The 13,334-nt window shown below is 41.5% G+C and overlaps 2 long non-coding RNA genes across 2 annotated transcripts; one reads left to right on the top strand and one right to left on the bottom strand.

Annotated features, from left to right (window-relative positions):
- Positions 1 to 618: 618 nt before the first annotated feature.
- LOC110354033 (uncharacterized) lies at positions 619 to 2,728 on the bottom strand. Its single transcript, XR_002405409.4, has 3 exons — positions 2,249 to 2,728; positions 1,295 to 1,989; positions 619 to 1,190 (listed from the first exon to the last, which is right to left on the bottom strand). It is a non-coding gene; the product is annotated as an uncharacterized lncRNA (long non-coding RNA).
- A 2,808-nt stretch (positions 2,729 to 5,536) lies between these two features.
- LOC110354034 (uncharacterized) lies at positions 5,537 to 6,879 on the top strand. Its single transcript, XR_003495106.3, has 2 exons — positions 5,537 to 5,738; positions 6,508 to 6,879. It is a non-coding gene; the product is annotated as an uncharacterized lncRNA (long non-coding RNA).
- The last annotated feature ends 6,455 nt before the right edge of the window (positions 6,880 to 13,334 follow it).

The following is a 13,334-nucleotide window of genomic DNA, read 5'->3' as shown; positions in this document are numbered from 1 at the left end:
GAGGAACAGCTGATGGAACTGGGGCTATTTAGTCTGGAGCTGAGGACACTCAGGGGAGACTGCATCGCTCTACAACTACCTGCAAGGAGGTTGTAGTGAGGAGGGGGTCAGTCTCTTTTCTCAGGTGACAAGTGATACGACACAAGGAAATTGTCTCAAGTTGTGCCAGTGGAAGTTTAGGTTGGATATTAGGAAGAATTTCATTATGGAGAGGGTGGTCAAGCATTGGAAGTGGTGGAGTCCCCACCCCTGGAGGTATTTAAGACACATGTGGATATGACACCGAGGGACATGGTTTAGTGCTTGGACTTGGTAGGTCACCAAATATGATACTACCAAGTACTGGAGTCTCAACATTGTGCCAGAGCTGAGAGACAAGAGTGTATTATTTTGGGCTCAGCAATATATACAGCTATACTGCTGTAGAAAGCTGAAATTGCATTTTCTTTGCAGTTCATGCTGTGGTGTACTTTGTGTCTGTACAAGGTTTGGGGTTCTGTGAGGTACCACTTGTAAATATATCCTAAAGAAGTGAATGTGCATCCCTATTTCCTTTACAAATGTTTTTCTGAGCCTTTCTCCTGTCAGCCTGTCAGACAGAGCTACCAAACGCCCAGCTTTACCATCTCATTTAATTGTATTCATTAGTTTGTGAAGACATCCATGCATTCACAGATATCAGCTAGTCAAGGCTGGTAAATTACGGACAACTGGTGGATCTGGATCAGCCTCTTCCAGGTTCCTGGGATGCCGGAGGTAAGCAGGAGCCTGCAGTGGGCTTTCTGGAGGTAGCCTGCAGAGCCTGGAGGAGGCAGGATTTGTATCAAATGGGCTTTATCCTGGCTCACTTGAGTACAGGCATTGCAGAAAAGGACACAAAACAGCAATGAGGAGGATCAAGCAAGACATATCAACACTACCAACTTCACAGCAAATTTATGCTCTTTGGAGGTTCCTGCTCTGGCAGACAGCTGTTGAGGAGTGCAAATGCCATCAGAAGCAGCACTGCTCTGTTTCCAGCATCCCTTGCCTGGTGCATCTGTGATGACTGTATTCTCCAGCATGAGGGGTATCGGATGCCTTCACCTTACTCCAGAAGTGGTGGGAGCTGGAGACAGGAGGCTGTATTACCAAGGACCTGCTGACTCTGACGAAGCAGATAATCAAGAGGATCTGGAACCCCATGTACGCTGTAAAATTTCAAATAGAAATAATACGTTGTAAGAAAATATCACAGAAAATCCCTCCCTTGAAGAAACTAACACATGAATGACCCCTGCCCCTTGGGACCCACCCAGATCTCCACCCCAGAGAGGAGCACAGCTGTCTGCCAAAACTCCTCCTGCACGGTTATTCATCCTCCTGGTTTTCTTCCATGGACACGTCACCCCCTGGTAGCCTCCCTTCAGCAGATTCCCAGCGTTCCTGCAGGCATCTTTCCTTAGCTCGGCATCCTTTTTCCAGGCTCTTTGGGAACATTCTCCTGACTGCTTTTCTGTGATTTTCTGTGGCAGTAGCAAACCCATTAGTGCTTCTTGTGTACTTTCTGTCCTTTGCCTGGGAGCTCTGAGGTGAGAATTGGCACTGCTGACCACAACAGAGCTGGCACCCATGGACCTTACTGCATCTAAACATTTATTTCAGATTGCTCACATCCATTGTTTTGCAGTGTCAGAGAAGTCTGAATGCAAAATGTGGAAATGGTGCCTAGTCGCTGTCACGTTTTCCTGCCTGCCCTCTGAGTCACAGCACTCTGGTTAAAGCGAAATAAAAAGCACAGGTAAAAGTCAAGCTGGCAGAAGCAGGGTGCTGCAGTAAAGCATGCTGTGTTTGGTACTGCCTCCTGTATCAACAGGATCACCAGGAGAGCTCCAGTTCCACGTGTCCCTCATTTCAATGCAGTACAATGCAAGGAGCACTCTGCCTGATTTTCCAGGTGCAGGGGTGAATAGCAAAGTGCTCTGCCTTGTCCGATGGAGTACCAGAGATCTGGAGAGTATGGAAAAGGAATAAACGTAAAACAACACTTATTTTTGATGGGGTCACTTTCCTGACCACAGCCACACAGGATCCTCTATGGGTGACTGTCAGCTTGGCAGGGCTAACACATTCTGCTCTCCCACAGCCTCCCTCTGCCTCATCCCTCCTGCTAAGCATCTGGTGCAGACAGCGAACCGTAAACTATCCTGTGTCTGCTGGAATTTGGATGCTTCAGCCTAGCGACTGGTGCAGAAAATGAAATGAGCACCTTGGAGCTAGCAGACATTCGGGGTCAGCAAACTGCCCGCCGGCTGCCTTTGGAAAGCAGAGCGCTGTCGTTGCCTGGTGGGGAAGAGCAGGAGTAATTGCAGGAAGTCAACTAATTCATGCACAACAAAGCTAATCATTAACAGGGGGCTACACAGCCCTTCTTCTGCAGTGCTGACCAATTACTTCCAAGTCATGTTTTAAGGCTAATGTGTAACAAGTGCTGCTCGGTAGCTGGAGCAGAAGGCATCTCCCTGGGTGTGTGGATGTCTGCTCCCTCCCTCATCCTTGAGCTGGAGCAAGTCCCACTCCTCGGGCTGCCAGTGCAATGTTATTGATTACTGAGGGATATATTGTTATTAAAAGCAGAAAGTCAAAGGGGCAGGCCTGGCTGGGATTTCTGTTCACTAGAACTTATTGTGGTTCAAATCCTTTGTTCCCATGTTCCTGGAGAGAGAGAAACCTGTAGACCTGGCCTTAAACAGGGATGTGCTCACACAGATCACAGCTGCAGTCAATCTCTGGCCCTATTACCAGTGGCAAAGATGCAGAGAAAGAGCACACCTGAAAGCTGGGGGGAGGGAGGGGGTAATCCAGACAATGATCTAGTTTTGCCCCACAGCTCTTCAGTTCTGATTTATCTCCTCCTTCACATCTTCAGGTAAAGTGTTGTAGGTGCAGTTCAGTGCTGGTTGCTGCTGGATGGGAAAGAAATTTTTCCTTCTGGCTAATTCCTATTTGAGCAGCCAGTGGTAAGAAGAATGACGGTGTTAACAAGATGAGCTTGGCAGGGGATTTGAGTAGAGAACAAAACAGCACTGGCTAAAGCAGGTGCCATCAGTGAATAGCAGGGAGACACTGGAATATAAAAGGGATAAGTTTTACAAAGAGGTGAAAACTTTGAATCTGGTCTCAGTGTCCCAACATGCCACCCACTTCTATAAATGACTGGGTTCGACATATGTTTTTGTGTGTGTGTATGAAGCTGCAGTCACCAGGAAGCAAAACAGTAACTGCGTGGGCTTTAATGGGTTTTCAGTCTTCTTCCATGAGGAAAACAAATCCTAAAATTAAGCCTCCACTTGGCACTTAAAGCTGCAATTTTTATGTTGCATTAGCAGGCACCTGGCACTAACACGGTGGATGTGCTGGGGGACACTGCTATTTAAGCCACGAGCAGGTACGACGTGACAGTGCCTTTCTGCTGGGTGCCTTGCTTATACAACCATGCAAATACTTCCTGGAGAATAAATTACCCAGCCAATTTCCTCTGTTTTCCTGTTTGTAAATTGCCTCTGAGTAGCTCCTGTTTTTCTTGAATGTGCTTTTAGTAAATACATCAGGCTATGGACAAGCAGCTTATTGTGAATGCTCAGTGTTTAAGAGTCAAGTTGGTTTCGTGCATTTTAATTTTACACAAAAGTGATTTCTATTTTCTGGATGGATGAAAGTTAAGTCCCACAGAGTCTGGTTTCTGGTGTGAACACTCATTCTTAGAAGTCAACATTGCATTTGTGTGTGCCTATTTGATGTTTTTCATTTTAAATTATTTCTTTGACAAAATAGCTCTGTCTGGGAGCTCAGTGATCCCATCAGAAAGGCTGTGCAAGCTGCAGTAAGAAGAGATGCAGCTCCCTGGGGGGTTCAGAAATGGCTGTTTACCACCAAATATTTGTGTTGGTCTTCACAGCATCTTTGGTGGTGCTTTGGTGCTCTGTGTAGCTCTTAGGAGCAAAACTTGAATGACACCAGCTGGGCACAGACCAGATGCTGGGACAGAGACCACACATCTGTGAGTGCAGAAAAAGATCAGGTGAGGGGTAATTCAGGTCGAGATTGCTACACCAGATCTTACCTATTCACAGATTACTCTGGAGGGGAGAACTGCAGATATGAATGCTACCACGGTTGTCTTTGCTGACTTGGATCATCTTTAACATTGTAGACTACCGTTAGTGCCAGTCCTGTGCCTAAACCCTTGTGTGTGTTATCCAGTGATGTGCCTACTCCCCTTTCCTATGGGAGTCACTCATTACAGTGCTGCAAAAGGGAGTTTTGGACTTTAAACCAGTCCCGTGGCGTAGGACACGGTTTTCTGTTTCACTTACATGAGAGGAGGTATACCCATTGCAGCGGGATTTAAGCTGATCTGATTTAAACTAGAAAAGTCCCCAGCACCACTGGTGGCATTTTGCCAACGAGTGTGTGAAATGTTGACATCTTTGATGTCTCATATAACCGTTTGAAAAACATTTCTTATTTTTTTTTAATTCTGGGAAAAGGTACAAATTCGAACTATTTCTAATATTTTCCCCAAAAGCTCTTACATACAGCAACCAATGTTCAGGAATATTTTAACAAGAATATAAGAAGACTATCCCTTTGAATAAAAACTGAAGACTGGTTTTATTGCTATTCGTTACGCCACTCAGCTGCATTCCACAAACACTTGTGTTTACCAGAATGCTTGTAAAAAGAAGAAATGTTGTAAACATTCGAGTGAATGTGGATTTATACAAAAACTTTTGCCCCAGAACATTAAAGTAGCTGCCTTAAAAAGTCACTTTTGATTTGGGAAGGATCTGGTGAGAGAGTAGAAATCCTGTATAACACTGATTGTTAGTAGTAAAAAAATCTAAATAATTCCATTGCATTTGGTGTACTTATTTTGAATTTATAGACATATGATGAAACCAGATCCAAGCTTTTATTTTTACAGACTTTTTTTTTTTAATCTAATATGGCTTTCAGAGGAAGTATTTTGAATCAAGTTCTGTTGTGTTTGTTTGTTCTGTGCTTCATAAAATAGTTTAAAGTGATTTAATCTCTGTCTGATCGTGGGACTGAAGATAATGTAATAATAAGGCTTAGTAAAATCGCATCAGAGAAAATTAGGCTACTTTGTAAGGTCAGAGAAATGTTACTTTATCTGTGAAGATGTCTAATTTCCAATGAAGTCTGCCAGAAAAACAGCAGGTATAGGCTGCTGCTGTGTGGGGGCTTTCCTTATCTGCAGCCTTGGCACACATCCCTGCACTTCCTCTGGGTGTCCCCACACCAAAGATCTCTGTGCATCCAACAGCCACAGGTCTCTGTGTCACCCCACTTCTGTCAACTGCCTTAGGTCATCCAGGACCTGCAGGACATCGCAGCATTGCTGACTTGTTAAAAAAAAAAAAATAGAGATGTATTTCCTAGGCTGTAAGGTTTGAAATGGAAATGGCCAAATCTCTACAAACCATAGCTCAGGCAGGGACACAAAGATATAGCTCAAGAGATCAGGGAGACACAGAAATTAATGCACCTCCTATGTAGTGTCTCGTCATCCTTGGGACAAGGAATCAGCAGTCCAAAAAGCTCTGAGAGAACAACCTCTGGCTGCCAGTGATGGACCTGGATTTGATGGGACTTCCTCAACCAACCCAAACACCTGGGAAAAGGCAGAAGATGCTTGGAAATGGGGACACAGGCCAGGAATCTTTCAGATGAAGGTACATTCTTTATTTCCTTAATGAAAAATGGATCAAATGTTTTCAGAACAATGAGCATTTGAAACCCTTTTGCTAATTTAGAAGTTTCTCATGATTTTTTTTTCCTGAGTTGGAAACAAGGATTTTTTCATTCTAGCAGAATTACCTATCCAACATGGATATCTGAGTTTGAATCAAAGTATTCCTTTAACAATTCTAAAAGACAAACTGCCCTCTCTTCTTTCTCCCAAATTTGTTTTTCCCCACTGCTCCACTAGTAATTTTGCTGTGTCTCTTTGCGATGATGATGCATCGTGATGGGGAAAAGGGAACTTGTAGCAGGTTTGCAGACTTTGGCATGAGAGATTTTTACCTGGCTTTACAGTACCTTCAGGAAAGTAGCATATGAGCATTACTACAAAGAGTAGATTTTGTTCAGGTGACACATGATGGATTCCAGCTTTCTCCATGAGAACAGAGAGCATTTGATTCTGAAGAGTACAGAATTTCCTCAGCTGTTAAATCTGCTTCATTTTATAGGCCAGGATGTTTGCCCACAGGCTCAGGTGTAACACCTACCCCTCGATCACCTTTGTGAGTGGCAAAGAACTGTAAAGCCTGAAGAGGAGCTGTGGCAAGAAATCCAAAAGGATTTTCTTGTCTGAACACTGGGAGCAAAGGGGTTGATCAAATCGGTCAAGTTTTGAGGACTGCAACACTTGCCCAAGTTGTTGCTGCTCTGCTGTACTGTCTGGTCCATGAAGATGCTAAGTTTGTTTTCTACATTTAGGTGTGTGGACCTTCAAGGGAGATACTGGAGGGATGGATTTTCTGATCTTGAGGATCAGGAGCTGCAGTATTTCACTGCACTTTATTTTCATTCTGACCACTAGAAGAACAGCCTGGCATGAGTTGGACTTAAATTATCTACTTTATTACCTACACCGATCATTGACTTTGCTGCTGAAAAGATGATAACTATTGAGATTCACTAACCACAACATGAGAAAGCTATAAACAGGATTCTGCAAGAAATCCTTCCCAAATTTCCACACTTTCAATTTCTTTATCAAAGCATTTGCAATTCTCATTTCAAAGTCATGGAAATAATACCCAATATTGAGTAAAAATGATGATAGATATTTAATCAAAAGTTAGAAAATGTGATGAATAGCCACCGGCAATGACATTTCTGATTACCTGACTGTGCCAGAACAAACAATTCACAAAACAAATCTACTACTCCAGAGATTGCATATTCCCTGGTGAAAACTGAGGCAAATCAAAAATGGGTCAGTGAATAGTAGATTATTTAATTTCTTTGGATTAATTTTAAGTAAACCCACATGTGCCATGTGACTGTATCTATATGCATTATTCAGTGGCAGGGATGTGCAGTCAGGGTGGTAAGTAAAGAAATCTAATCCTAACCTCAAGCCATTAACAGTTGGTTGATGAACTGAATCGCAAGAGCTTGTTGTGCTTCAACGAGCCGAACACAAAACCCCCTGTGTAAATATTCACTCAGATAAGTGAATTCACTCTGGCTGCATTTCTGCCATTTCCTGTCACTCATGCATGTGCTCTAGCTGCTGCGTTTTAGCCACACCTAGTAAGAGGATAAAACTTGAAAATAAGAGTAGTCACACAGACAACAAGCAGTCATCCAAGCTTCAGATAGAAGGAACCATTCTATATGGCCATAGGTTGTGAAAACTGATCAGCAGACCTGGTATGTTGTGATATGGGAACATCAGTAAATTCTGTGTATGACAACTAATGGGGAACTTGTCTGCCTGGAACAGACAAAACAATCCTAACTGTATCACCACTATATTTGTCCATGCATATCACCTCAACACACAAACCATGATGGGGAGACTAAGCAAGAAGACCATCAAAGCAACAGAAAATGCTACTGATGAGAGAATTGAAACGATCTTTTGTTTTCCTGGTATTTATCTATTTCTGATAGAAATCCTGGTAAAACAAAAGATTCTCTAAAGAATTGGCTAGAGAGAGGGGAAGATTCTTCTTACCCTCTCTGAGAAGGAGTAATCTGCATGGAAGGAACCACAGAGGTGGGTATAAGATCTCATACATTAAAAACATTAACTTCAGCAGAGCTTTATATTCTCTTCCATACTATAGCTATAAGAATGTATGAGAATGACCATCATCACAGGGGAGAGCAGAGCATCCCACCCTGGCTCTTTTTGGCCACACATTGTGTGTGTTAGGAGAAATACTTTAGGATCAAGAGCTATTGGATTCCTCCTGCTCCTCCTATACGTTCAAAACATTGATTTGCTAATTGGGTTTGGAAGGCCACATCTGTCAGCTAAGATGTGGGTTTTAATCTTTGAATTTCCCATCTACTCCTTTTTAATTGTATCTTGAACTATTCTTGTTTTCAACGGGCAAAAAAAAAAAAGTTATATGTCAAAATAAAGAAGCAAGATTGACAGTTTGGAGAAAAAAAATAAGGAAGAAAGAGAGAAAAAGAAAAAAGAAAGAAAGAAACCTCATGTATATATTTTTACCAGTTATTTGCATTATTCTAACCTAAAATGAGAGAAAAAGAAATGGAAGAAATGGCCGGCTTAATCTAGGCTCCCCACTTACATCATAGCAAGGTTAATCAAAAGATCTCGGTAGGGACTCCTTTCACAGTCTGCTCGTGTTACCATTTTAGGGTTACTCTGCAGGAGCTTTGCTATGTTTTTTATCTCTGCTCAGAGGCAGCAGGTTTTTTCCATCTCTGTGTACGGTACCACTCAATAGACTGAGGATGTAAGAAATTTCCTGGCATGTAAACAGAATGCTATAGTGAAGATAGTAGATTTTGACTTTTAACACATTTCCACTAAATGTTCTGAATCTCAGTTCTTATAGCATTTTTATTTTACTCACAATTTTCAGTCTGCTAATTCCTGATGGGCTTCTTTCCCATTTCATTATCACCTATTTCTTTCACTTTTCTTTTGACCCTTCGTTCCCCCTTGACTCCTTTGTCTTTCACTTGTATGCCCTAATTTTCTTCTGCCTCTAGTTCCTTTCATTCCATTCTCTTGTATTAGCTTTTACTTCCATCTCTTTCTTTGTGTTGTCCTCTTCCTTGCCCTCACATCCTTCATTTTCTAGAAAATTGCCACATTGGCATGAATTACTGAGGAAAGGTTGGAGATATGAGTCTTTGGGGATAGAGGAATTTATCAACAATCAAGTTTGTGAACAAAAGCCAGCTTCTGCTTCAGACAAAGCTAAGCCATTAGGAGAGAAGGAATTATTTTTGAAGACTGCAGAAGGAAGTCAGCCTAGGAGTCAAGGTGATAGGCTCCACGTTGGATATACTGCAGGCTTGCTGTGTGACCTTGAGTAAATTGCCCAGCCTTCATGTGCCAGGATGAGCAATTTACCTACCTGTTAAAATTACCATAACAATATTTCTGTCTTAGGAGTGCTGCAAAGTTTAATTAAGCTTGGTAAGCACTCGAACATTCTTCATTTAGTATAATTATCGTCATTATGTATTAACCCACTACGACATTCTAGAGGCAGTAGATGTTTTAACTACTCCCTTTCAGTCTTAAATAAGACAGTATCCTTCCACTACATTTAGCCAATAATTAAATTGGTCTGGAATATATATTAATTATGTCTGGAATTACAGTGATCGGTTGAAATCTCTAGAAGGTCTCTGAATACCACAAAAGCCCTGAACAAATACACAGATGCTGAACTCACCCAACTCTTCTGTGTACCAGAGGCCCAAAGCCCCAGCTGCCCGAGGAAGGCTGCCTTCGTGTGCCTTCACCAACCTTTACTTTTAACATAGGATATGCCTTCTACAGTGGCTCAGATGTTTCTTGATTGTTTACCCTCAATGAATTTAGTGACTCCTTGTGGACAAGGCTCCTTTTCAGCAAAATTCTCTCCCCAAACCACTCCAGAATACTTCCAAATGTGAGGAGATGCTTCAGCATCTATAGCTGGCCAGTGCTGTCTGCCACTTTCTCATGGTTGCTGGAGAATGCACAGGGGAGGAGATTCATGCCAAGAATGAGATGGCAGATGCCAGCCTGCTGCACCCAGCTGGGATAGATTTATGTCAATGAGGGTAGTGGGGAACACCCAGGTCTCTCTGGACAGCTCTTTCATGAGTAAAGCACATCCTTTGACTTCATGGGAGAGTCAGGAGAGTGGAGTGCTTTGAAATTAGGCTAGCTATCTGTTCTCTGTCCTGTATAAGCACCTGTTCACCTTAATTCATTTATACAAATCTAAGAGAGAATGAGATTTCAACATAGCTTTGCACACGAATTTTGCACAAATGAAATCCAATTCTTTTTATCAAAAGTGGATAAACCTCTTTTGATTTATTCTTGCTAAAAATGCAGGCTGACATTTTGCTCATAACTCTAAACCACTCCCTTTAAGATATTTCCAAGTCACTTCTTTCCACAAAGACATGGATAAGATCTCATTTGCGAGGCTCTCAGCTGACATGGCTTTCATATGAAATCCTCCCCCCCTGACAAGGGAAGCTAAAGTCTACTTCTCCCATGCATCTCAAAGTGAAATTCAGTACCTTTTTGTCTGACTGTTTATCATTTCTTGCAAATACTCAAATCCATTTCCTTTGGAAAAGGTTTGTCTTTGTATGACAGGCATACAAATAGGTTTTATTATAGTGCTCTATTCATTGGTGCAGCTTAGCCTGGAGATAAAAAGGAATTCATTTTCTAGATTTTCCCTGAATGTCATCTCTGCATTATCAGAGTTCTTAACTCAAGAAGAATAAGCTAAAGAAAAAAATATGAACCGACATATTGTATCTGACTTCACGTTAGTGACCAAGAGCCCAAGCTTCCCACCAGTGAATTAAATCAAAGTAGAATCAAGAGCGAGAGATTAGGCAGAAAAGCACCAAGTCATCTGAATTTCAATAATGGTAACTTAGAGTAAGACAGTGTAATCTTTTAAATATTAATAGTGAACTCTGCTTACTTATCCATAATGTTGTATATGCCCTAAAGGTCAGAAAAATTGTATTTCCTTTTCACTTTTCTTTTTATTTTTTTCCTGACAGACTTTGACATGTATATCTACGTTTCTCCATAAAAACAAAAAAATTACCATATTATCATACTAGAGCCCTTGCTGGTAAAGCAAAGCAGCCTATCATGACTGTGAAGAATCTGTGGATAATAATCTCTCGATTATTATCTTGCCCTTTTTTTTTTTTTTTTTTTTCTTCTGCTGAGACTTGAAGAAAACCAGAGCAGGGGTCCCTGCAGGCACATTTGCTGTAACTGTTCATGGCCATTAACCGTCAATGTGAGTTGGTCTTGTAGAGCTATTTTTTGGTGCTGTACAACCTGCGCCAGATGGCCAAAGGTACATATGAACATAACTCACTCACCTTCTGCAGAGCATAAATCAGGGCTCTGAAATCCCAGCTGATGGCAGCTGATGGCTGTGGTAGCTGCAGTGTCCCCTCATGCTCATCAGTGGGTATGCCTGCCATGGGAAACATTCACACTTTCAAAAACCCTCCTTGCAGCACTCTGTCCAATGCTCAAAACACTTCTGCAAGTTGTGCTGACTGGGAGGTAGTCCAACAGTATGATTTGTGGCACATCGAGGGATTTAGATATGTATCAGCAACTGCAGAGGTTGTGCTGATTATAAGAGAAAGACAGAGGATGGGCTGAAAGCTTCATTCTATCAAAGTCAAGGAAAATATGTTTAGAAACAGAGTAGAAAAAAATAAAATAAAAAAGCATTACTTGGAGAAGATTCATACTGCCTATCCCCACCAAGTTTATCCTCTTCAGGAGCTGAGCTGATGAAATGAAGAGTGACTGCCATTAACAGATATCAAGAAGCCCATGGGGCAGCCAGTATGTCCATCAAGGCATGGGCTCCTGGCATGGTTATATGGGCTGGGCAGGTCACAAGCCCCATGTTCTAAAGGAAGACTCTCTCATCTTGTGGAACCAATATATGCTTTGCTGCCCTGTTTCCACAAAGGAGATACAAAGAGCTGCTCCTTGGAATTTGTCCCTTCTTCTCATTTCACTACTGAACGCCAGAGAAATTCCTTGAATGACAAGTGTAAGCTTAATTAATGATAGCTGAGTTGCAAGCAAGACTCAAAAATCTTGATACGCTTATCAAAATGTGAAGCAAATTAAACAGTGTGGCTCTGAATAGTTAGGGTACTGCCCGTCATGCTGCTTCTCTCTCTCTTGTTGCTTCCTAAATTCACTTATTGTCTGATTCAGTCTCACCAGCAGCCTTGCTTTATAAATTATATAAAATAATTTAAGAAATGAAAATTAAGACGAGCTTCATCAAAGGACAAGCATTAGCATGACGATAACATCTAAACATCGATCATGAGGGGCAAGCATGATATTAGAAAGGGGTTGATCAGAGTGCCGCAATTTCCAGGCTGGTCCCTTTGCTAGGACTAAGATCTGTAGTAAAGGCAATCAGTCTGTGGCCTGATCTGATTTTGTAATGTATCCATTTAGGACAGCCAGTAGAGCGTCTTTACTCAAACTAAGGATAAAGCTAAATACAAAGAGAATATTTGTTTGTTTTTTAAATTGAAGTCTGTCTGTTTCCATGTTTAGTGAGCCAGAAGCAGTTTTATCAAATGTTCTATGTTTTCTGACAAAAATTACCCAGAAATTTGCTTTAAAATGCATCACGTAGTGTGGGCTCTGGTTCTTCTGTTAATGTATAATTGAGCTGGAGTTATTTTGCTTTCCTTGTGAGGAAGCAATGTTGTCTTATATGCTCTTTAAGACTTGTGTCCCTTAGTATTTCGTTCCTCTAAGGATCAAGCAGGAATTAGGAAGCACTGATCTCAGGGCCCCATGGGGCTGGGTGGAAGCCCATCCCACAGCCACTCAAAGATCTCCTGCTTTTCAAGATCCTGATGACATGGTGGTCCTGGAAAGAGGGCAGGCAGTGCTTCCACATGTTTAAATATACATCCCTAAGCTGGATGGAAGAACCTCAAACCTCTCAGGGCTGCCCCAAAGGAACGTGAAATAGACAACCTGGGACTTTGGTGATAGTGGTGGACTTTGATTTCTTGAGCAGTACTGAAGCTGATGAATAAGACAGTGTTGTTAATGATTTAGGTAGGTTAAGACTGGCACTGCCTTTTGAGTTTCTTTCTTCTATAAACATTACTGAATGAGTCTGAAAAATGATAATGTTTCAGACACATGGTAACACTGGCAGAAGATTTTCAAGCAAAACTTTGAATATAGATAGCAGTGTGTGTATATGCACATGTAGATAAAGGAGGCAGAGAAAAAGACTGTTAAATATATTCTCTGTCATTCTGTCTCTTCTTTTTATAAAATCTAATTTGTAAAGGATCATTGAACTCCAAGTCATTGCTATAACAAAGTAGAAAGTTTGATCTAGAACAGCTGATCCATGAATATCTTAAAGACTAATTTGTGGCTTTGAATTTTTCCTGACCATTAAAATCAGGTAAAACTTTTTTTTTCCTTAAAAAAAAAAAAAATCTCCGAGAAGTTTTACCACATTATCAGACCTATTTCTAAGGAAAAGTAAATGTCTCCACTA

Source organism: Anas platyrhynchos, chromosome 2 (assembly GCF_047663525.1).
Source record: "Anas platyrhynchos isolate ZD024472 breed Pekin duck chromosome 2, IASCAAS_PekinDuck_T2T, whole genome shotgun sequence".
NCBI classification, from domain to species: Eukaryota; Metazoa; Chordata; class Aves; order Anseriformes; family Anatidae; genus Anas; species Anas platyrhynchos.
The sequence above is the reverse complement of the archived record's forward strand: the minus strand, read 5'-3'. Positions and strand labels throughout refer to the sequence as shown.